The 25,269-nt window shown below is 41.6% G+C and overlaps 1 protein-coding gene across 4 annotated transcripts in view; it reads left to right on the top strand.

Moving 5' to 3' along the window:
• The first annotated feature begins 4,665 nt into the window (after nt 1-4,665).
• PLEKHM3 (pleckstrin homology domain containing M3) overlaps nt 4,666-25,269 on the top strand; it is a 173,666-nt gene continuing 153,062 nt past the window's right edge. For 3 of the 4 annotated variants that reach the window (XM_055345361.1, XM_055345359.1, XM_055345362.1), the window contains exon 1: nt 4,666-4,792. The gene's annotated coding sequence lies outside the window, so the exon portion shown is untranslated. Of the gene's footprint in view, nt 4,793-6,723; nt 6,862-25,269 lie in introns of those variants that run through there. The other variant, XM_055345360.1, reaches the window with a different exon arrangement.

Genomic DNA, 25,269 nt, shown 5'->3' with positions numbered 1-25,269 from the left:
ATACAATGTAAATATTAAGAGTGTCCATTGCTTGGGACGCTCGGATGGCTCAGTCAGTTAAGTCTCCAACCCTTGGTTTTGGCCTGGGTCATGATCTAGGGAGGGTAGGATGGAGTCCTGTGTTGGGCTCTGTGCTCAGCATGGGGTCTGCTGGAGATTATCTCCCTCCCCTCAACCCTGTTCCTCTCCCTGCTTCTGTGCTCTCTCTCTCTCTCTTTCTCTAAAAATAAATAAATAAAATCTTGAAAAATATCTCCAAGGCTAATACAGACCACAATTTCTGTATACATTTGACTGTTTTTTTCATCTTTACTGAAGTATAATTAATATATAAAAACATGCACATAATTTATACAAATTAGTGAGTTGGTACATATGCAATGAATCTGCTTATTACTTCGATTGTAGTGATAGTAACATGAGTATAAACATTTGATTATCTATATACATTTAAGTTTAGATTGTTCTCAATTTGAGACTATTATGAGAAATGGTGCTAACAACATTCATGTCTGTCCCTTGGTGCACATATGGAATCATAAGGTTTTTATGTGTTCAAATTCAAAAGATGCTGCCAAATATATTTCACTTAGTACTGTCAGTTCTTTTTCTAATTTTATTAGTTCTGAGGGATTACTGGTGGCCTCTAAGCTGGAGTTCAATTTTTAAAAAATATTTTATTTATTTATTTGACAGAGAGCACAAGCAGGGGAGGTAGCAGGCAGAGGGAGAGGGAGTAGTAGGCTCCCCACTGAGCAGAGAGCCCAAAATGGGGCTCTATCCCAGGACTCTGGGATCATGACCTGAGCCAAAGGCAGATGCTTAACTGACTGAGTGACCCAGGTACCCCTGGATTTCAATTTTTAATTCCCCAATGACAAATGATATTGCTCAATAGTTAGGCTCTTTTTTTTTTTTTAAGATTTATTTATTTATTGGAAAGAGAGAGTATGAGCATGTGATTGGGGGGAGGGGAGAGGAAGAGAATCTTGAAGCAGATTCCTCACTGAGCATGGAACCCATTGCAGGGCTCTATCCTCACCATCCATGAGATCATGACCTGAGCTGAAACCAAGAGACGCTTAACTGACTGAGCCACCCAGGCACCCCAGAGATAAAGTCTTAAGTATTTGCCATTATACAAGTCACCACAAACCCCCTACCTGGAAGACAATTAATTCCTCCTGTTCAAGTGATAGAAGACTTAAAAACATGTATGGCCAGACAATCAACTAATCAGAAAGAATCCTGGCCCTAAGGTAAGAGCAGGATCTTGTAAACATCCCTCATCCCAGCAGAATAAAGTTAGGTATTAATTCTTTGGGTGTTGGATCTTGGGATGGATTGGGAGGGGGCTCTTCAGAAAGAGACTTGGGACACTTATGAAGCTTAGGGACAGAAGCTAATTACCAATCTGTATGGAATGGTTTCAGTATTTTAACAATGGGTATGACCTTGATGATGTCTCCTAGCTGAATATCAGGCTCATTTGTACTTTCAACAAGTGACTCCTTTTGTGACTTTAGTAGTCCATATCTCAAATGCTTTTAATTTACCTAGGGAGACAAATTGTATTGCTCTCAATGAATATCCTAATCACCTCTACTTGGGCATATCTGGGGAGATGGGAATGAGGTATAGTTGGCTTGCAAACTTTAAGCTATAAATAGCACTCCAGATTTTCTGATTAAGTTTAAAACATTTTCTGATGAGACTGTTGTTTTATTTCTTGGAAGACAGCATTGGTTTATTGAATCCTGGCCTGACCATTACTGTAGAAAATGGAAGCTAAAAGGAAAAAATTTAATGAAAAGATATGATAATTAAATCTTCTTACATGTCATTCAGTATCTCATTTTGTTTCAATGCATATTTATTGAGATCATTTACTAGATACAAAGGTAAGTGTTGTAGAATATGCAAAGATGAGTAAGACAAGTCCTTGACCTTCAGAGCATGCAGAAGGAGGTATAACAGGGGAGCCTAAAGCAGGATAATGGGAAAGGAAGAGTATTCAGGAGTGTTAAAAGAAATGTGAGTCTGGGATACAGAATGAGAGAAAAAGAATATGCAGGAGACAAGTCTGAAAAGGTGAGATATTAGTCAAGATACTTTCAGTTGCAAGTGACAAACCTACTCAAGATACCTGGAGCAAACCGTGATTTAATTGGTGGTAATAACTGTGAGGCCTAAACAGTATAAATAGATAGCTGATCCTATGAATTTGGGGAAATAATGATGTGTCAATGTAAATTCACTGATTATAACAAATGTACCACTGTGGTGTGGGATGCTGACAGTGGGGGGAGATTGTGCATGTATGGGGGCAGGGGGCATATGGAAACTCCGTACCTGCCACTTAATTTTGCTGTTAACCTAAAACTACTCTACAAATAAAGTCTATTAGAAAAAAAAAAAAGAAAAGATGGTGGGACTGCTGTTAGCAGACAGCCATTTGAATGGAGACATGAACTTAAATATTTTAAATTTAAAGGAATAAAATGTTCCCTGCTGATCTAATGGAGGCCTGAGAGCCTGCCCAGCTGAGATTATTCTCAGCCGTTGACTTTCATCCCTTTTCTGGGATCACCCCCCTGGTTAGGTGCTGAGGATCTGTGTTAGTGAATAAATTGAGACATTCTGTAAATGTGACTTTTTAATGCATTTTATGGGCCCAGACCCTGTGCTTAATGCACAGTGGGTAAACAATGACAAAGCACAGGCCCTGGCCCTTAAACTTCACAAAACTGTATTGGTTTCTCAAAGGGTAGTCACCTGATCACCTATAATTGGAAGCACTTTGAGGCAGTTGTGCAAATCACAAAATTCAGGACCCTGTTACAGACTTTCAGAATAAAAATCTATGATGTGTAACCCAGGAATTTGCATTTCTAACAAGTATCCAAGAGCCTTGACTCTCAAAATATGTCATCGCCTGGGAGCTCCTTAGAGGTGCAGAAACCCCACCACAGATGTCCTGAATCAGAATCTGCATTTAAACAGGATCCTCATACATGAAAATTTGGGATTCAGAAGCACTTTTCTAGAAGATTGTTACATGCTGAAGCTTGAAAATCACTGGCCTAGAAAGACTGACAAGTATTTAGATGACTTTGTAACAATGTGATGAGTGCATTTATAAAGGAACACTGAATTCCTGCATAAAAGGAACAGGTTTCAGTCCCTCTGAGGTTTCCAGGAGAGGTGTGATAGCACCCACTTTTTAAAGAGCAGGGAGTTAGGCTAACGTGATAGGGCAGGGGTGAGAGATCTCATCAGAGGAAACTACAATACAAAAGTCCTAAGGCAAAAGAGAACACTGTTTATGGAACAAGAAATGGACCTCAAATTGCACTATCTTGGTTTTTGTTTTTTTAACTTACTTAAATAAACTTTGAACATCAATGGAAAAAGATATTTTTTTAAAATTCCGAGGTTGGGCATCTGGCTGGCTCAATCAGCATCCCACTCTTGCTTTCGCCTCAGGTCATGATCTCAGGGTCCTAGGATCAGCTCCCCCTCCTCCCCTGAGCTGGGTGGGGGAGTCTGCTTGAAGGTCCTCCCTCTCCTGCCCCTCCCCCTATTCCTGCGAACCGCTTTGCTCTCTCTCAAATAAATAAATATTAAGAAAAATTCTATGGTTAAAGATTTTCTCATTAATCTTCAAGGGAAAGGGAAGGGGATCAGATTTCCCATTCCTTTCATGCTGCTTTCTCTAGCCTCCTTTGACAAATTTTTTTTTTTGCATCCATTTCTTCTCACTCACTCATTCATTCAAAGAGACATACATCGGGCACTGGTGCTTTGTGCCTGGTGCATGAGAAGAAACAGCTCCTGCCCTCAAGGAGTTTGTAGGTGAGAGGGGTAGCGGTGGAGAAACCAATAAAATAGGTAAATAAATGAGTAATTGTCCACTGGGAAGATGGTTAGGAAGTGTGCTATGGTAGGGAAAGTTCAGGCAAGGCCGGTCCAGCTAGACCAGCGTACCCTCTTGCAATGGGGCCAATATCACTGTGGGTTTGGTGGGATGGGGCATCTTACTAAGGAGCATCCAGGGGCCAGTGTGTGTGTACACGAACACAACAGACACACACACACACACACACACACACACACACACACACACACACACACCGCTTTCTGTTGTGCTGGGGATGCGGATGGGGGTTGAAGACCTCCCCTCCAAGGCACCCCCTTTCAACCCGCCGTCTCCCACATGAAAGGACAGCGAAAATTGACTTTCTCCGCAGCTCCAAGCCTGCCATGAGAAGCCACCTCCAGGGTGCAATGGTCCTATTTTCAGAAAGAACTGAGCCGAGTAATTTTCTCAGTCAGGGCGCTGCTAAAAATGGGCCCAATCCTGCATCTGCTCCAAGGGAAATGTTCCAATTGCCGACATCCACTCGAGCGCTGGGAGGAGCGCGGCCGAGACTCTGCGGCACCCGCCATTGTTCCCGGGACGAGAGCGACGGAGAGCGAGCCGAGGGCCACAGCGATGAGGCCGGGCGGTGCGGGCGGTGCGGGCGGTGCGGGCGGGCCCTGCCCGGGTCGGCGGGGGGCGGGGCCGGGGGCGGGGGCGGGGCCGGGGGCGGCCGAGTCCGCGCCGCCTGGAACCTTGTGCGCCGGGTCTCGCTTCCCGGGTGGCCGGGGGGAAGCATTTCCGAGCGGGACCGCGAGGGGCGCTTGTAAACAGACGGCGGGGCGGCGAGGGTCGCGGCCGGACGGGCTGTCACGGTGAGGCGGCCTCGCGGCGGCGCCGAGCCCCGGCCGGGAGGGCCCGCGGGCCCCGCAGGTGAGCGGGGAGTCCCGGCCGCCGGCCGGCCGAGCGTCTGCCGGCTCCCGGGGGCCGGGGGGCGCCGGGGGGCGCCGGGGGGCGCCGGGGGGGAGGGGCGTGCGGATGACAACACTGACGGAGAGCCGGGGGCGGCCCTGGGGCGGCGATGATTTTGCTGTTTGTTCCGCGCTCCGGTTTTGGTTTCGTGCTGGGGCCGCAGGACGGCGCAGCGGGTAACGGGTGCCGGGAGGTGAGGGGGTGCGCGGGCGGCGGGCTTTTGTGCGTCAGGTGTGCGGGCAGAAGGCGGCTTGGAGGAGCCGCTGCCGCTGGGTGCGTCGCTGAGGCGCCCTGCTCGCCGGGCCCTGGAATCCCGAGCCCGCCGAGCGCCCCGCTCCCGCCCCCGCCCCCGCGGAGCTCCTGGCCGGCCGCGGGGCTGGCCTCCGAGGCCTCGCGTCCTTTCTCGCGTCCTGGAAGCGGTACCTTGTGGCCGATGACAAGCACGACTCGGCCTCCTGTGAGAGGATGGCTAAGCCGAACGAACCGGGACAAGGACATTGCAGACCCATTCAGTAAAGAAGTGTCCACTGAGATACAGTTGAGTGACAGCCTGAGGTTGGTCTAGATTTATAGCTTACGAGGAAGGGCAGATTTGGATTTCACGGGTTAAGCCGAGATTGAGCTACGCTGGTGAAAACTTACTTGGAAGTACCCCCCGCCCCCGCCTTTTTTTTTTTTTTTCTCCTCGGAAAAGAGAAACACTTTTTTTTTTTCTTGAATACTTTAATTTCAGTAGTCCCAGGGAATGGCGATGTGTATTCATCCATAAGGTATTTTATTATAAATAGACTGCGTGTGAGTTTTAATTGTCGTACTTAGCAAATACAGGGCGGTTTTCATTACATTAACTTCAAGAAAATGCCTTCTCAAAAAATTGGGCTATGTATAGACGTGTCTCTTTCGTCACACAGTCTTTTAGTTAGTAGAAGAGTATTATTATTATTTTTAAAGATTTATTTATTCATGAGAGACACACACACACAGAGAGAGAGAGAGAGAGAGAGAGAGGCAGAGACACAGACAGAGGGAGAAGCAGGCTCCATGCAGGGAGCCCGACGTGGGACTCGATCCCGGGTCTCCAGGGTCACGCTCTGGGCTGAAGGCAGGTGCTCAACCCCTGAGCCACCTGGTTGTCCCAAGAGTATTAGATTAAATTGCACATAGAGAAGTGTTTTTGGAATCAAGCACGTCAAAGAAATAATCTTAATGTCTTAGGGTTTTTTCTTTAAAATGAATATTTTCACAATATCATGGTTCATAGCAAGAACTATAAAGTTAGACTATACCTGGATTCCAGTTCCTGTGTGGCTACTTCCTATCGTATACCGTTGGGAAGTTACCTGCTGCGTTTCTGAAATCTGTAGAACGGGTATTTTAATAATAGTTCTGACCTCATAGGTTTGTTATGAGGACGAAATGAATTAGCATTTTTAAAGCGTTAAGAACAGTGCATGTAGCAATTGCTATATACGTGTTTGTTAATGAATACATAAGGGACACCTGGTTGGCTCAGCCTGGACAGCGTGTGAATCTTGATCTTGGGGTCATGAGTTCAAGCCCCACATTGGGTATAGAGATTACTAAAAAAAACACCTAATAAACTATTTCATTGATTTTTTAAAAAAAATATGTATAATAAGAATAAGCCAGTATTGAAAGTAGAATGGTGGTTTCAGAAGCTGGGGGAGGGGCAAAATGAAGAGATTTGTTAAAGGAGTATCATTTCAGTTTTGCAAGATGAAGAGTTTTATAGATTGGTCGCACAACAATGTGAATATACTTTTTACTGAACTGTACACTTGAGAATGGTTAAGCTGGCCAATTTTTTTTTTTAATTTTTGTTTTTTTTTATGATAGGCACACAGACAGAGAGAGAGAGGCAGAGACATAGGCAGAGGGTGAAGCAGGCTCCATGCACCGGGAGCCCGACGTGGGACTCGATCCCGGGTCTCCGGGATCGCGCCCTGGGCCAAAGGCAGGCGCCAAACCGCTGCGCCACCCAGGGATCCCTAAGCTGGCCAATTTTATAGGTAATTTTTCCCTTAAATAATTTTTTTTTCACAATTAAAATTTTAAAAAAATATCAGTGTTGGCAAAGTTAGGTATTCAAAATTTTTTTTTTTTAGGTGAAGGAGGGGCAGAGGGAGAGAATCTTTTTTTTTTAATTAAAAAAATTATTTTAAATTATTTTATTCGTTTGACAGAGAGAGAGAGAGAGAATGAGAGAGAGGGCATGCACACACAAGCAGTGGAGAGGAGTAGAGGGAGAAGCAAGCATCTTGCTGAACAGGGAGCCCCAGTAGGGCTCCACCACAGGACCCAGGGATCATGACCTGAGCTGGAGGCAGATGCTTAACTGACTGAGCCACCCAGGTGCCCTGAGAGAGAATCTTAAGTAGACTCCACGCCTGGTGCAATGCAGGGCTTAGTCTCACAACCCTGAAATCATGACCTGAGCCAAAATCAAGAGTTGGTTGCTTAACTGACTGAGCCACCCAGACACCCCTCAAAATTCTTATTGATGCACAGCAACCTCCTCCATAGTGGTCTTTGCCATTGTGAAAATGCAACTTCTTGCAGTCATTAATAAGATTTATTTGGTAAATTCATGCAATTAAGATTTATCATAAAGAGGGAAGCCTGGGTGGCTCAGCGGTTTAGTGCCGCCTTCAGCCCAGGGCATGATCCTGGAGATCCAGAATCGAGCCCCATGTCGGGCTCCCTGCATGGAGCCTGCTTCTCCCTCTGCCTGTGTCTCTGCCTCTCTCTCTCTCTCTCTCTCTCTCTCTCTCTCTCTCTCTGTGTCTCTCATGAATAAATAAAATCTTTTTAAAAAAAAAAAAGATTTATCATAAAGACCGTGAACAAATGGTGAGAAATAACACCCAAGACTCTATAGCAGGCAAAATTCTAAAAATGCCCCTCTACCAAGATGGCATGCTCTAATCCTCGTAACCTGGAAAGTTGACAAAATATTATTCTTTTGATTGTCTTATGTTACACGACATAGTTGAATTTAAAATGGAGAAAATATCTGAGTGGCCGTAATCTAATCACCAGAACCCATAAAAGTGGAGAGCTTTCTCTGGCTGGGGAAATCCAAAGGATTTGAAGCTTGAAGAGGACTGACATAATGTTGCTGTTTTGAAGATGGAGGCAACACTTGAGAAGGAATGGGGGAGCCTTGAGGAATGCAGGATACCAAGAATTGCTGAGGGTGGCCCAGCATGGGAACTGGAACCTCAGATTTAGGGGCACAATCTAGGAACTGGACTATGCCAACAACCTGAATGAGCTTAGAACTGGGTTCTTTACCAGAGCCTTTAGATAAGAATCCAGCCTGGTGGACAACACCTTGATTTTAGTCTCTTGAGAGAGACCCTGAACAGGGAACCCAGTGAAGCTAACCCAGACTTCTGATCTTCAGAATTGTGAAGTAAGAAAGAGGTGTTGGCTTTAAGCTTATAAGTTTGTAGAAATTTGTTAAAAAGCAATAGAAAACCAATACAGACTCCAGCAGAAAAGTGGGCAAAAGACATGAACAGACTATCCATAGAAGAGAAAATTAAGTGAATAATAGACATGAAAATACATTCTCTTTGCATTAACCAGAGAAATGAAAATGAACAACAGCAGGGTCCCATTTTTCCAACTCTTAAATTACATAGATTGTTAAACATTTCAATTCTTCACATTAATTAGCATGCAGTGGAGCAGACACTCTCAAATGCCATGAGGGGTGACCAAATGGTATAACCTTTCTGAAAATCTCATTGGCTGACTATATGAACAGCCTCACTAATGCTCCTACCTCTTGACCTAATACTTCTAGCAATCGATCCAAAGGAACTTAGAAATATTTTTAAAGTTTATGTTCACAAATGCTTAATGTAGCTTTGTTTTCTCATAGATTGATGGATTTTAGGCTTTGGGTGATAGACCTAGGTTAATTATATAAGTGGAAAATGAAGAACTGTGATGGATATGTAACCATTTGCAGAAAGAAAGACGTCTGCAGAAAGAAAGACGTCTGCACGTTCTAGCTAGGAAAACCAAGCTGGACCCAGGCCGGTGACATTTGCATTAGAAAACACCCAACGCTAATATTCATTGCATATTTATCAGATACTTGACATAATCTATTCCAGTTTAAGCATGCATGCAGCCTTCCCATACTACATGAAGTCAAGCTATATAATTATATATTTAAAAGCAGGCGGGTAGATGGGTACTACTTTAATTACTTGTTTTGGAAGACCTGATTTTTTAAACAGGAACCTGGAAAAGATTAGATCATTGGGGTAGATTTTTTAGGATTTTCCATCACTAGACAGCTTCCAGGAGAACCAGAGCACTGATACTCTTTCATTTTCCCCACTGGTTCTCTCTCCTGTTTCCATTTTGCTTTGTTCTTTCACACCTTACAAGAAATGTCCAGAAAGTGTCTGTTGCCCCATTGGCACTAGCCAAATGGTGATTTTCTTCATGAGGAATGTTAATCCCTTAAAAGAAACCTTGTGGAGGGACATCTAGCAAGGAATTGCTTTTTTTTAATTTATTTTTTTTAACAGTGATTTTGTATTTGGTTCATAAGTAGCTGAACCATATTCTAGCTTAGAGCTTCTAGTGCAAGTGAGAACTCAGTACTGAGCGACACTATGATAAAAATGACCACCAGTAGCAAATTCCATATGTTATGTTTGCTCTACTTCATTGGCTAGTGTGGATATTACCAGCCAGACAATAAAAAGCCCACATAATTTACCTTCATACTGACAATAAGGTAAGAACTGTATTTGGTCTGTGGGTGTACTTCGCCTTGATGGCAACATGAGTTATGAGCAGAAACCAAAGTTAAACTATAGAGGCCGTGTATTAAAATGTCAGGGTATGTTGTTTTCAGTAACGTTTTGTTTGTTTTTCATACACATTAACTGTTAATTTGAGTTATCTGTTTCAAATTGTATTCTCCGATTATATATCCTATCTGTGAGAATAGTAGAGATTTATTTGTCCAGTTATCTTGATTGGTGTAACCATTATATTCAGTACAAACAAAAGCTTCCTGGTTCTGCATTATTCAGTTTACTTGTGGACATTTATCGAATGGGGAGATTACTAAATACCCACTTTACTTTGTGGCTTGTATATATGATTGTAAATGTATTTTTTGGTCACAGAACAGGGAACATGTACTATTAGCTAGAAAACATCAGAAAGGTAACCAGCAATTTTTATGCCTCAGGAAATTAAGTGGTCTTTTCCCACGTGTTCTTGATCCATTTGAATCCACATTTTAGCTTTTCCAGAACAACTTCCCTTCTACCATCAGGGATTCATTGATTCATTGAACAAATAAGAAGTACTTGTTTTGTACCATGACATGTAGCTCTTGTACTTGGGGCCAGAAGTACAACTTTGAATGAAACGGCATAGTCTTTGCCTTGGTAAAACCTATGATCTAGTCGGGGAGTCAGACAAGTAAGCAGGCCATTTTACACAGCATGTGAGGATGCTATGGGAACACGCAAGAGGGACAATCAAAATGGATGTGGGAGGCCAGGGAAGAAGTGATACTTCTTCTGGCAGAGACCCAGAGGCTGAATTAAAATTAACCAAGTTGTACCCCTGTGTGTTGTTGGGTGGGGGTAAAGAGGGAGATTCAAGAGATGAGCCCAGGAGAGGCGGTGGCAATGAACACTTATAGGCGATGTTAAGGAGTATATGGTTTCCCCAGAAGACAGCAGGGTTTTCATTTTAGAAAGCCCACTTAGGTTGCAGTGCAGTGACTGGATCAGAGGAGGGTGAGACTGAAAGGAGGAAGAGGGTGGTGGTGTCTGAACTCAGACAATAAAGAAAGAGAGGAATGGATCGATTGGACAGATGTGGTAGAGGTAGGATTAATATGACTTGCTGTTTGGAGTGACGGCGGGTAAAGGAGCCAGAAGGGTCAAGGGTGGTGTTCACTTTCTGGGGCAGATGATGGTGTCCTTCACTGTATGGACGAGGCTGAGATGAGGAGCTGGGTTTGTGCATATTAGGAGTTAGGAGACATCCAAATGGCAGTTGCATCTGTGGGCCTAGAGCTCAAGGGAGTCATCCATTTCTTATCTTCCATGTGGACTGCAGCGGAAGCCACAAAAGTGGAGGTCACTCAGCTAGAAGAGGGACTAAAGAAGAAAGTTATGGAGAAAATGGAGGAATGCCTGCATTTATGATAGGAGCATAAGAAGGGAGCTCTTAGTGGGGACTGAACCAAGCATCCAGAGATAAAGGAGAAACATCAGAAAAGGCTGTGTCAGTATATTCATGAGAGCAATGTAGAGTGGGCGTGCAGTAGGTCAGACACCGCTGAGGGGTCAGGTCAGACGTGCAGTGAAGTCTCCTGGGTTTAGCAGCAAGGAAATGGTTGCTGACCTTTGGCCTCTGCATTTTCAGCTGGGGCAGAACCAGATTGTCTCTGAAGGGCAAATGAATGGTTGGTGAGAAGTAGTCAGAAAGCATAAAGAGCAAGTTTCTTCTAGAAATTCGGAATTGAAAAGGAAGAGAAAGTATTTTAGCTATAGAGGAACTTGGAGGGCAAGGGAGGGTTTTACTCACTTGGTGTTTCTTCATTGAGAGATACTCCTTTTCGTCATACACTTGCGCTATTGAATCTCCCACTCTAAGACCTCCAGAAAAGCAGAAGCACAGTAACTCAGGCTGCCTTGAACGGTGCAGTAGTTCTGTGAATAGGTTAAAACCTATCTCAGAGCTTTCTAAACTGATTGCTGTCGCCGCTCTCTGTACCAGCTTGTTGGTTTATAATGGGAGGAGATCAGAGAGAATGTGGTAACCCTTTCCCTGGCACCACACACACCCCTGTCGGCATCCTGTGCCCTGCTTTGGCATTCACAAAGCCACTGCATTATGTCATTTGACTTGCTCTCCAAGCCAACTTTTGAAGAGCGTAGGACAGGTATCCTTACTTGACCTGCGTGAAGGTAACGGGAATTCAGGTTCAAATGGTTTGCCCAGAATCACACCTCTGGTAGCAGGGAACATTGAAACTGAGGTCTTCTGGTTCCAGATCTTGTGGTCCCAAAGTGATTGTCCTTCACTGAAATGTTAGATATGATATCTATGGATTCCTGGTAGTGTGGTCAGGAAACCTGGGCTTACCATCTTTCAGTAGACTTAAGACTGATGGTTGTAGGTCAACTTTGTTATTTTGGTTGAGCCCCACGTACGTTGATATTCTTACCCCTGTTCCTTCCCCCAAAAAAGTTCAGTTGGTTTTAGAAGGAGGCGCTTTATTTGGGCATGCCTTAATAGTTAAAATATGTTGGAATTATCTATAGTCACATTTAATTTGAAAATAGTTCTTTAATTCTTTTGACAGAAACACTTATTAGGGTTTTTTTTTTAAGTAAACATTTTTACAAGTGTTTCTATTTATTGGCTAAATGAAAAATGATGTCTTAGAGAAACATTAGTAAAAGGTTTGGGCAATTAGGCCTATGTCAACATTTGCAAAAGCACTTATTTAGCCTAAACGAAGTCACAGTTATTATACTGTTGCAGACATTCCAAGGAATGTGTTCAAGGTCACTAAAAGAATTGAGGTTAGCTGTTTAGTTAGAGAACAGCTTTTTACGCTGTTTGTTCTGGGACCTCTCAGCCACTATTCCCTTAGAGAATTTGCAATGACACAGAAGTATTACAGACATGATTTTTTTGAGTAAATTAAGTATAAACTGTTTCCCTGGGTGTAAAGATGATATTTAGCATTGAACTTTCTGAGTTGTGAGACTAACAAAGATTTAAAAATAAATGGTTTAAATAATTGTTATTAATTATTAATAATAAATAATTTAAAGTTGATGTTTGACACAAATTCAAAGCACCATGTGTGTAAAATTTTAACTGTATTATCTCAGGGTAATTAATTTGCCATTAAATTCCATACAGGACTTTATGTGCATTTTACAGTCTTATTTCCACTCACTGGCTGTATTACTTTGGACACATAACTTCATCTGTTTAAATCTGAATTTCTTTTTCTGTAAGTTGGTAGTAATAATAGCAGCACTCCAATAGGATTGTTGTGAGGATTTAACAACATGATGCAGATAAAGGGCACAAATAATGACTGTCCTTTAATAAGTTCTCAGAAATATTAGCTGTGACCCCTTAATCTTGGTCTTGGCTTAGGAGTTACAAGAACTGTCTTTATTTTGTTTTTAAACATTTTACTAAATACATGATTCCACATTTAAATGTGTCCATCCACATTAAATAAGCCCTTTGCAGGACATTTAATGAGTTTAGTATTGGTAGTCTTGCATGATGAGCAGCTATTTGAGTCCCAATTATCATATGCCTATCATCTTAATGTCAAATCAAAAGAGCTGAAGAGGGGCACCTGTGTGGCTCAGTAGGTTAAGTGTCTGCCTTTGGCTCAGGCTTTTGGGATTGAGCTCTGTGTTGGGTGCGGCACTCAGTGGGGAGTCTGCTTGTCCCTCTCCCTCTGCCCCTCACCCTGCTTGTTTTCTCCTTCTCTATTTCAAATAAATAAATAAATAATATATTTTTTAAAAAAGTTAAATATGTACCAACCAGAGCTCCAGGATGTTTACAAGCTGCTCCGTTATTTTCTAAAAATCCATTTCAGATTCATGATAATAGTCTACAATAAAAGAAATTTATTTTTATTTATTTATTTTTTTTAATAAAAGAAATTTAAATACAGAACTGGAGATGAAGGTATTCCTATTGTTCTCTTTCACATTTTGTAAACTTTTCCTTTGTTCTGTATGATAGAGGTTTTTCTGACCTTCATGTTGTACATGGTAAAATAACAAAGACTCATCCTATTATTTTTACCTTACCTTATCCTTATCTTTGAAGGTCATGGACTGTTTTGTCTGCCTTTGCCAGCCCTGCTTGTTTCCTGACAGAATCAGTAAGTCAGTAAGAGGCTGTTTGGTAGTCAAGGTTGTTGTCACAGATTAAGACCAAAAAAGGAGGGAGGGGTCACGGATGCAGGTCATTACCACTGAGTGTGTCTGTCTTTTCAAATAAGGAGTCATCTTTTACTTAGACCTTATCATGGGTCTGATAACTCTCAGGATGCCATTTAACAAAGACACAGCCTCACTTTTTCGCAGGTTCAGTTATAGCAGAGAAAGAAAAAAATATCATTTAATTATCTCTCATGTACATTCACCCAAAATGCCCATACGAACTGGTTTGGTGAACATGTGCTAAGTCATAGGCTGATTATTGTTTTGAAAGTTAAAGTTGTAAGTATTTTTCCTTCTGCTAATCAGCTGCAGTGACCTAAGGAAATAAAGTCAATAGGATGGGGGTGGGGGTGGGGAGGAATCCCTGGGTGGCTCAGCGGTTTGGCACCTGCCTTTCACCCAGGGCGTGATCCTGGAGTCCTGGGATCGAGTCCCACGTTGGGCTCCTGGCATGGAGCCTGCTTCTCCCTCTCCCTCTCCCTCTGCCTGTGTCTCTGTCTCTGTCTCTCTCTATCATGAATATATAAATAAGTCTTTAAATTTTTTTTTTTTAAAAAGTCAATAGGATGAGAGGCATTTATTCATTTCCCATGATATCTCAGCCACGCAGCAGAGGCCTTCTGTTGGCCAGTGATGTTTCTGTGGATGAGAAAGACTTGAGCAGCTTATGAACAGTGCTCTGCATTTGTGCCTTCTATTTGTGCCATTGCTAGGTTAATTTGAGCTTACCCTTTGGTGGAGCCTTTCCAGCTCTTACCATAGGCTGACAGCTTTATGCCAGAAGCAGTATCATTTCTAGAGCAGGTATGATTGGTTTTGTTTTGATTGTTTCCTTTGTCTTTGGTTTCTTCCAACTGAAGTCATTTCTGTGTAGATTGTTATGTCATTTAATTGTGTTTGGTCATTACGACTATTATCTCTTGATTATAATGGTTATTTATGTACCTATTATGTACCTATTTGGATACTTTTCTTAAGGCATTGTTTACACTCAGTTTTATGTTGTTTCCTCACTAGTTGTTATGCTTGTCTAGGGCAGAAGCTCTGGTTTTGTGTTCCTAGCCTCTAACATAGTGTTTGTGTATTTAGTCCATCCTTGTAAATGCTTGTTGAGTGTAAATGGCTGTGTGGTTAGGAATCAGTTAGCTTCTAATAGGAATAGTAATTACCTTAGATTTTACAAAGAGCTTTCACATACCTTTTCCACATTTGTGCTTTACAATTCTCTAAGGTAGATGGGAGCAGGCACTGGAAGATTTCCATTTTGCAGTTAAGGAGGGCCTGCAAGTCCTGAGTCAGCCTGACTTGCTTGTAGTCATTCAGCTTAGAAGGCAGTCCTGGGACATTAACCCTTTTTTGGTCTCAGAAATTTGTGTTCTCATTGTCACACATCTGCCCTTTGAACTAACTCACAACTGGGTAGCTAATTGTTGGATTCAGTCTACTTACAGTGTATGGTTCTTCTAACATCAGGGCCCCTGAGTGATTTAAGGTGACTTAAAAAGTAATTAAACTTGGTAGACCCAGGGTAGACAGGGGTTCAGGAAACTTTTTTGTTCCTCACAGGGCCTTCAACTGACAAAAGATGAGTCATCTTGGTTTCTTGTTCATCATCTTTGAAATAATCTAGCTATTACTTCTCTCTGTTTATTACTAGTTTTTATCAAGAAGATTATCAAGCGCTTTATAAACCATTCTCTAAAACGTGCATATGAAAATGCTTATTTTCAGTAAAGCCAAATGGTTACAGGAGTTGATGACATCTTTAAAGCCCCTTTCCTGGTTCCTTTTGGATATCTTGCATATCTGGGTCTCAGTGAACCTCCCTGGTGGTTGTTACCTTCATTGTTGTGATCTGTCACATTCAAGCTTCTGCCAGCTGGAGAGACTTAGGTGGCACCCACGTGGACCAGTAAGTTCCATTGCAGTTGGAGGCTGATTGTAGCAAGATGTGATTTTTTTTTATTTTTTTTTTAATTTTATGATAGTCACAGAGAGAGAGAGAGAGAGGCAGAGACACAGGCAGAGTGAGAAGCAGGCCCCATGCACCGGGAGCCTGATATGGGATTCGATCCCGGGTCTCCAGGATCACGCCCTGGGCCAATGGCAGGCGCCAAACCGCTGCGCCACCCAGGGATCCCAGATGTGATTTTTATAATGGAAGTTTTTGCCTATTTCACCTCAGTCCTAGATAATTTGAATGGGTATTTTGTTTGTTTTTTTAATCTCTATTCTTGCCGTGGAGGTAAAGGGAAGTGGAAAACATTGAGTCTGCAATTTTAGACACTTACATAACTGAAATTTGTGTCTGTTTGGTTTCTAAAAGTGGGACATACTAGAACTCTGGTGATTTTATGAGATGGGATTCCCAATCAGGAGCCTTGGCTTTCCAGTCCAGTGGTTGACATAGTGGCAGAGTAACATGACTGCCTTCAACAGGAAAACCATCTGAGATTTGAAGTGCTGTGCTTATATTTAGTTTAGTTTCTGGGAAAACATCTTGGAGCATCAAATGTCTCAATGATTTTGCAAGTGGCAAACAATAAGCCAGCACAGAGATGTACTGAAAAATGCTTTAAATTGATTGCCTGGTGTATTTCAAAGGGAACATCTCTTTACTGGTATTAGAAAGAGGTTGAGCACTAAGTCAGTGGAAAATGAGACCAGCCCAACTGCTGATTTGGAGTGGTTCACAAAACAATTCCCTAGTGCTGCATAGGTGCTTTTGTTTCTAGAAGAGGTCTGAGTGAGGTCTTCGCTGCCTGACCTTTGCCATGTTATTTTTAAACCTGGTTTCTATAGCTTAGAAGCCTTCTCTACCCAGGAAAATCTTAAAAGCTCAAGTCAACACATGTTTTGTCAGATTTTACTTAAATGAGCTTATAATAAATTCAGATGTACTTTTTTTCTGCCAGAGAGTCAGAGTGGTATTTATATTTACAGATGTCAGTGCTTTGAAAATTTACTCTTTATTCAGTTGTTCATTCAACAAATATTTACTGAGCATCTGTTGTGTACTAGCCATAGTTCTAGGCCCAGTGGGGGATTATAAAAATGAAATAGGTTAAAATCACCACTCTCAAGTTGCTGTAAGTTCAGTCAGGGAGGTTTGTGACCTCAGGCAAATTATTTCTGAGCTTCTGTTTTCTGTCTGTAAAATGGAAGTAATAATACTCATACATTGTGAGGCTTAGAGATATATAATACCAAGCAGTGTACCTGGCACAGTATGGGCTTTTGATATGTTATAATTATTATTGTCATCATCATTTCAGAAAGAACAGGCGACATGCAATTTATGTTGTGGGGAAAGTACCAAAGACATTCTGTGGACATTTAAAGAAAAGAGTGCACTGTTTTAGGATCAAGTATTAAAGCTTGTGGAAGAAGCAGCATTCCAGCTTATAGAGTGGGTAGGATTTCATAGGTAGAGAGAGGGAGAGGGAACCTCAAAAGTAACTGTGTTTAAGTAAAGTTTTGGAGTTGGGAAAACAAAATTTGAGCTATAGCATTGCAGTTTGGAGGAAAAGAGTATATCATGGAAGAGAAATGAGCAGTTGGACAGGCAGGCTGGGCCAAGGTTGTGAAAGGTTTGGTGTCAGGTGGGCAAGTGGGACCTTTTGTCAACAGAAGTGGCCCTGAAGGATTTGATTTGCTCCTGTCCCTTCAGGGCCTGGAACAGTGCCCAGCCCATGGTGAGCGTTCAGCAGATATTTATCGAATGAATAACTGTGATTTTAGACAAGATGAGCTTAATTTTATCATGAGATAGGCCAGGTAGAAAAGTCTTATGAATAGTTGGGATCTAAGACCTGATCTCTTGATTGAGATCTCTTGAGATTGAGACTGACAGTGGACATTTGGAAGGCATGAACATAGAAATAATTATTGAAGCCACAGTGTGGATAAATGGACCTCAGGAGAACATGTAGCTATAGTTAGAGAAGAGAGCTTAGGCAATGCCTGCATTTGGTGAGGGGACCCAGAATGAGAGAGTAGAAATGAGAAGGGTGAGAATGTGTGATGCCTATGAAGCCCTGGAGCTGTTTGAGGAAGGGCTGGTTGACAGCATTAAAGAGAGTCAGGCCTTGGAAGAACCTAGTGATTGTGTACTGAGGAAGTGTCTAGAGAGCTGTAGAAAGAAGGCTCAATTGAGTGGACCCTTGTGTAAGTGGGCATAACCCATTCTGGAACATTGCTTGAGATTTTTTCAAGGTTAGTGTTACTTGCTTTTTGAGCATACGTATAAACAATGTGCCCAAATTGTCTATATGATCTGATTCCAGTTAATTACTGGACAAAACACACCTAACTATTGATTTGTTTTCTCTGAATTATGAGATCATGACTGATTCTGATTTTCTTTGCCGTATCTGTCAGAGTTTTCCAGAGTTTCTATGAATATCTATTGCTTTTAGAAGTGGGAAAACACTATACCACTTATTTTTTAAAATGTTATTCCTCTAAAGTGTTACATAGCAATAGATATCTCATTTATTAAAACTTGTATACAATATAGCTATCTAGTATTCCTACTAGGCCTATGAAATGGGATTCCATCTGTATTTCTGGCTGTCCTTTTCCTCTGGAAGACGCCTGAACTCCATATGAGGTCCACACCAGCACCGTCTCCTTATCTGTATTCTGTGGCTTGCCTATGCTCCATCCAAATGCCTACATTGTCTATATCAAAGCACCACGAACAAGTCATATCTCTTGTAGCCTCATGGTCCAGAAAGGTCATCTTAGTAGGGTCAGATCCTTTTCTGGTCAATTCTTTATATTATATAACTTAGAAAATTTTCAGTCAGCCTCAGCCTTAACCAAAGGGAAGAACACATGAGAGCCACATGTGCGACTGTCCTGGTAATCCCTCTTCATCCTCATGTTTGAAAATGGATTGGCAGAAACAGTTCACTCTATGTATCTTCAGCATTGCCTTTTTCTCCCTAGTCCAGCTGCTTCTAAAATTACCTGGCCTCAGACACCCTCTCAGCACTCATTAAATTCTGATTACAAGCCATTTAGTCAAGTGGGAGGAAGTCAGCACTTGTACCATCCAGCTTGGGAGAACATGACACCTTTGTGTGGGCTGGGCTGGTATTATTGCTCATATCTGCTGCTTCTTCAGGGTGGGAGGACGCCTGTATTCATCCTGTTAATTAGCGTTGCCTAATGAGCATGTAAACAGCAGATTTCCTTGTTAGAAAATAGCAACACACTGATTCTCCATCCTGTTACGTTTTGATGCATGCAGATTCTTTGGGTTGAACTTTTACTACTGCACGGACAAATGGATCTCAGTTTGTCAATCTGTTAAGTAAGAGAAATAACCCTTTTTGTAGAAAGGATATTTTGTATAAAAATAAAATATCTATAGATCATGGAGTTTGGCTGAAAAGTAGCATAAGTAATTGGTTGCTGACTTTGCCTTTGTGTGGCTGACAAACCTTTGAAGGTATAGCCTAAGAGCATGTGGTTGTTGAATGGGTGAGGTCCAGTGGAGTGCTCCATAATTATATAGTAGTTTACATTTTTTAAAGACATGTTGGAACAGCTACCTAGTGAATGATACACAGGCATAGCAATTTGATGTTAGCAACTTTATTGGATACAGGTAGCTGAGTAAAGCACCCAGAGGTTAAATGGTTTGCTGGAGGCCACCCAGCACGTGTGTGTGTGTGTGTGTGTGTGTGTGTGTGTGGTTGAGCCAGATTTAGAACACAGTTCTAATTAGCTCCTAATTTCCAGTTTGTGCTGAGGCAAACCACACTGCACCTACTCACTCATTTTATTTAGTTCACTTTGTCAAAGGAGCATAATCTTCATATTTTGACCTGTCTGAATATGCCATTGTTATTTCTGATTAATTAATTTTAAAACAAAATGAGGAAAGCTGAGAAGAAGTGTTTATTCATAGAGACTAAACTTGGCATTAGATCCTTACATTATAGTGAATTTGAGGCATATATATCCTAGGGAAAAGATGAAGTTCTAAAAAGAATGAGGTTAAAAATGAAGCCCCAAAGGATGAAGACAAAGATTGTGTAGGATGTTAAGTAAGGCATCCTGCCTGGTGTCCAGTCACTTAGAGTGTAGAGTCAGATACATGGGTAGAGATTGTCGATCATTTCAGTGCAATGTGGCAAACCCATGGTGCTAAGAGAGGGCCTGAGCCATTGGGAAAGACTCCCCAACTTGGAACAAAGCATGGAGGAGTAATACGGCACGGTGAATGTTGGTGAGAATCTACAAATCAGAGAGGTGGATGGGTCATGAAAGGCCATGAATGTCATGTAAACGAATAACAAGGCCTTCAATAAACACATGAATAATTAGTACCTTTTTTAAATTTTTAATTTTTTAAATATTTATTTTAGCAAGTTAGACACTATTCTGTGCACTTGGGATACCTTAGTGAACAAAGCAAGCATAAATTCCTGCCCTTGAGGAGCTTATATTAGGTAGAAACATTAAACATTAAATAAATAAGTAAATTAAGTGGTGCTTTAAAAGATAGTAATTTGGGATCCCTGGGTGGCGCAGCGGTTTGGCGCCTGCCTTTGGCCCAGGGCGCGATCCTGGAGACCTGGGATCGAATCCCACGTCGGGCTCCCGGTGCATGGAGCCTGCTTCTCCCTCTGCCTGTGTCTCTACCTCTCTCTCCCTCTCTCTGTGACTATCATAAATAAAAAATAAAAAATAAAAAAAAAAGATAGTAATTTCTTCTAAATTCTTGACTCTTTCCTTTCCTAAGGAGAAAGGGTCAAGCCAGGTGATCAAGGTTAGCATAAACAGTGTAAGTCATATTGATAATTACCTACCCTTGATATGATGTGATGAGAATGGCACTTTGCCTCTGTGGTTCCCCACCCCCCCAAACATATAGCTCTAATCTAATCATGAGAAAAACATTAAGCAAACCCCCGCTGAGGGACAATCTATGAAATACCTAGGCAGTAGTCCTCAAAATTGTCAAGGTCGTCAAAAACAAGTAGTCTGAGAAACTCATAGCCAAGAGGAGGTTAAGGAGATACGACAATTAAATGTCATGTGATGTCTTGGATAGAATCTTGAGACAGAAAAAGGATATTAGAAAAAACTGAGGAAATCTCAATAAAGTATGAACTTTAGTTAATAGTAATGTATCAATACTGGTTCATAATTGTGACAAATGTGCCATACTAATGTAAAATGTCACATAGAGGAAACTGTGGAGTATGTTGGTACTCTATTGTCATTGTAATAATTTTATAAATATAAAACTTTTAAAATTGTAAGTTTATTTTAAATAAAGCAGAGTAAAGGGAACCAGAAGTCCATTGAAGAGATAGATGCTACAATTTTAAATAGGATGGTCAGGGTAGGCCTCAGTGGAAAGTTGACATGAACAATCACTTCAAGAGAGACTGTTGGTTCTGAGGGAATAGCCAATGCAAAGACTCCAGGGTGAGAACATGCCTATAAATTTGTGAATCCACATAGAGGCCAGTGTGGCCAGATGGAAGGGAGTGTGGCAAGAAGGAGAATATGATGTCATGGGGGAGAGGTGGTGGGGCAGATTGAGGTAAGAGCTTTTAGGCCATGGTTAGTCATGTATTGTGTGCCAGGAACCATGCCACGTATTGTCTTACTTCATTCTCTCAATTGTCCTGAGAGAGAAGTATTATTAGTTTGCTGATTTTGTAAATGAGAAAACTGAAATTAAAGAGGTTAGTAACTTGTTGAAGTCGCATTGCTGGACTAGATCTTCAAGGAAACTACTGCCCACAAGAAAATCTTATTCTCTGCCTCTTGTTATCTTAAGTTGTAAAAAAAAAAATATGTATATATATAAAATTTATCATTGGGCAGCCTGGGTGGCTTAGTGGTTTAGCGCCGCCTTCAACCCAGGGCGTGATCCTGGAGACCCGGGATTGAATCCCACGTTGGGCTCCCTGCATGGAGCCTGCTTCTCCCTCTGCCTCTCTGTTTCTCATGAATAAATAAATAAAATCTTTTTAAAAAAATAAATAAAATTTGTCATCTTAACCATTTTTTATGTGTCAGTAGTGTTAAGTGTATTCACATTGCTGTGAAACAGGTCTCCAGAACTTTTTCATCTTGCAAATCTGAACATCTATACCTCTTAAACACCAGCGGCTCTCTTTGCTGTCCCCCAAGCCCCTGGTAAACCAGCATTCTACTTTCTGTTTCTATGAATTAGACTACGTTTGATTTCTCATCTCCATTGGATCATGTATTATGTCTTGTTGTGACTGGCTTATTTTACTTGGCATGATGTCCTCACAGTTCATTCATGTTATAGCATATAGCAGGATTTCCTTGCTTTTTTGAGGCTGAATTATATTTTATTGTACAGATATACCACATTCTGTTTATCAGCCTGTTTTGTAGCCTGTTTTGTAAGTAAAGTTTTATCAGACATAGACATGCCCATTCATTTCCATATTGCCTATGGCTGCCTTTGCACTACAACAGTAGAGGTGAGTTGTAGCAAAAGCAACTATATGGCTCCTAAAGCCAAACCTACTTACTCTTTACAGAAAATGTTTGCTGACTCTTGTTCTACTGAAGAGACTCTGAAGGGTTACAAGAAGTGATGTGGAAGGTGCATTAGAGGGAGGAAGGCAAAAGGCTGAAGACCTTTCTGGTTTTGTGGAACAGGGACATGGATGTGGAGATGGGGCTTGCCCTCAAGAAGCTCACAGTCTAATTGAAAGGGAAAAGGTGGTTTACAAAGTTGACTTGTTCAGCAATGGGTTAGACATTCAGGGAAAGAAGAGATCTGAAAGGACTGAGTCCTCAGGAAAGATTTCATAGAGGGCTGGGATTTGGGATGGGATGGGTCAGATTGACGCAGGGTATAGAGGAGTGCACCACCTTCTCAGGAGGCCTTCTCAGCCACACCTTACACATGAAGGTAAGACACCGAAAGCATTTAGAGCTATGCCTGGCATACTGTAAGTTCCATGAGAGCAGGGTTTATGTCTGTTTTGTTCACTGTAGTAGCACCTGTGCTTAGAACTCAGTAGCTGCTTCAATAAATATTTATGGAATGAATAAATCACTGTAACTCCCAAGAACTCTTTTTAGCTATTTATTTGTACTGTGCAAATATAGGCAAAGAGCTGGACCTCTCACACTGGTCTGTCAATTCATATATTAAAGAGTAATTTTTTTTTGTTTTGGCTACTGCTAAAGCAACAGCTATCTTTACTGTTCATTGCCAGTGGTTGTTCAAGTGGTAAGAAGTGGTAAGTCAGAGGTACTCGTAACAAAGGAAAAAGAGGAAAAGGGAACAATGTTAATAATCCTAAAGATAGCCACTCAAAAATAATTCATTAATTTACTTAAAAACTATTTATTACGGGGATCCCTGGGTGGCGCAGTGGTTTGGCGCCTGCCTTTGGCCCAGGGCGCGATCCTGGAGACCCGGGATCGAATCCCACGTCAGGCTCCCGGTGGATGGAGCCTGCTTCTCCCTCTGCCTGTGTCTCTGCCTCTCTCTCTCTCTCTCTCTCTCTGTGACTATCATAAATAAATAAAGAAAAAAAATATTAAAAAAAAAACTATTTATTAAACTGCAACTGTGTTCTGGAAGTCCAAAGGATGCAGCTGCTGCCTAAGAGGGGCTATTGACATTGAAACTGCTAATTACAAATGTAAAGCCTATCACTTACAGACATGCAAATGTCATGGAAACTTAAGGACATTTCACCTAGTCTGGGACACCCTGAAGAAGCGAAAAGTCCTGATTAGTCATTGATATGTGACAAAATACTCCCAAACTTAGTATTTAAACAATTTATTGCCTCTCACAGTTCTGGACTACTTAGGCTCAGCTGGACAATCCTCAATTGGGATTTCTTATGAGTTGCAGTTAGATACTGACTGGGGCTGGAATCCTCTGCAAGTTTGACTGGGCTGTCTTCCAGGATGGCTTCTTCATGCACATTCTGGTGCCTTCCTGCTGCAACGTGACCTCTCTTTCTAGCAAATAGTTCCTAGATAACAGCTTAGAGCTCCAAAAGCTAGGCAGAGGGAGCTGCCAGGCCAGGTAAGGGCTATGCCTCAAGTGGGCACAGCATCATTTCTGCCACACTCTCTTGATCAAAACATCACAAGTCCTGCCCAGATTCAAGGGAGTGGAAAAATAAAGTCAGTTCTAGATGGAGGAGTAACAAGGTCTCATCGCAGAAAAGCACGTAGGGTGGAATTTGTTGTGGCCATCTTTTTTTTTTGTTGTTGTTGTGGCCATCTTTAGAGAATATGTGTCACTTGATGTTAGGTTGAAGGTTATTTTGGCATTAGATAGGCAAAAGAGTGAGGGAGGGAATAATCTCTCCAGCAATGAGAACAGTATCATAGACAGGCCTGGAGGTCAAAAAGGAGGGACTGAAAGGCCTATGTTACTGAGTGGAGGAAGAAGAGGATGAGTGGCAGGAAAATGCTGGGTCACATAGAGAAGAGTAGAAGTCTAGGGTGTGGTTAGAAGGTTAAATGCATATTTCCATCAGAAAGGAAAGGGAATAGCTGCACAAATTCCAAACAGAGGCAATGGAAAGCGCTAAATAGTGAAATTCAAAATTCCTATAAGAGAAAGTACAAGTTAGCCTAGAGAAAGACTTGGGGTAGAGTGGATATGGGTCAGGGAAATATTCCCCCAGATCACATAGCTCATGAGACAATTGGGATGTGAACCCAGAACTGACTCTAGAGTGCAGACCCTTTCCACTATATTGCTGACCACACTGCCTATGGAAAGTCATATAATAAACTTGAAAATCCCTTCCTAATCAAAAAATAATTTAGTCTTTATAATTTGTTCCTAGCCATTTAGGCAAATACCTTCTAAATTTCTTAGGCTCAACTCAAAGGGCACTTCTTTTGAAGACTTTCTAATGCATACAGAAGTATCCATGTGATCACATAATCTCTTGGCCCCAGTGTCCCCTTCCGTGAAAGGGTGGGGATGGAAGGATGACTTCAAAGTTTCCTTCCTTCTCTAACAGTCTATGGTTTTAGGATATGTGAGTCACAAGATAGCGGTGCTGGCCATCAGTGGTTATATGCATCTAACCAGCCTATCAATACTTACACAGAGAACACAAAGAATATATTTCTAGACATTTTGATTTAAAAAAAGAAAGAATCACTTTGAAGGTATTTACTCTCCCTTTCTAATATGATTAAAGACTGAACTGTAAGCACTAGGTAAGGAAAGGAAAATGGGTGGTATCATCTTAAATGAATCACTAACTGCTCTGCACCTTGGTGTCTCTTCTATAAAATGAGAAACATGTTAAAAACAAAATTTGAGTGAGTAAACTTGAAGATCAGTTTGGCCATATTCAGCAATTCATGAATCAGGTGACATACCATTTAGTAAATAGAAAGCTCTGTAAAATGGAAGTCTTTTATAGGCAGAAG

This window comes from Nyctereutes procyonoides, unplaced genomic scaffold (assembly GCF_905146905.1).
Source record: "Nyctereutes procyonoides isolate TBG_1078 unplaced genomic scaffold, NYPRO_anot_genome, whole genome shotgun sequence".
NCBI classification, from domain to species: Eukaryota; Metazoa; Chordata; class Mammalia; order Carnivora; family Canidae; genus Nyctereutes; species Nyctereutes procyonoides.
The sequence above is the reverse complement of the archived record's forward strand: the minus strand, read 5'-3'. Positions and strand labels throughout refer to the sequence as shown.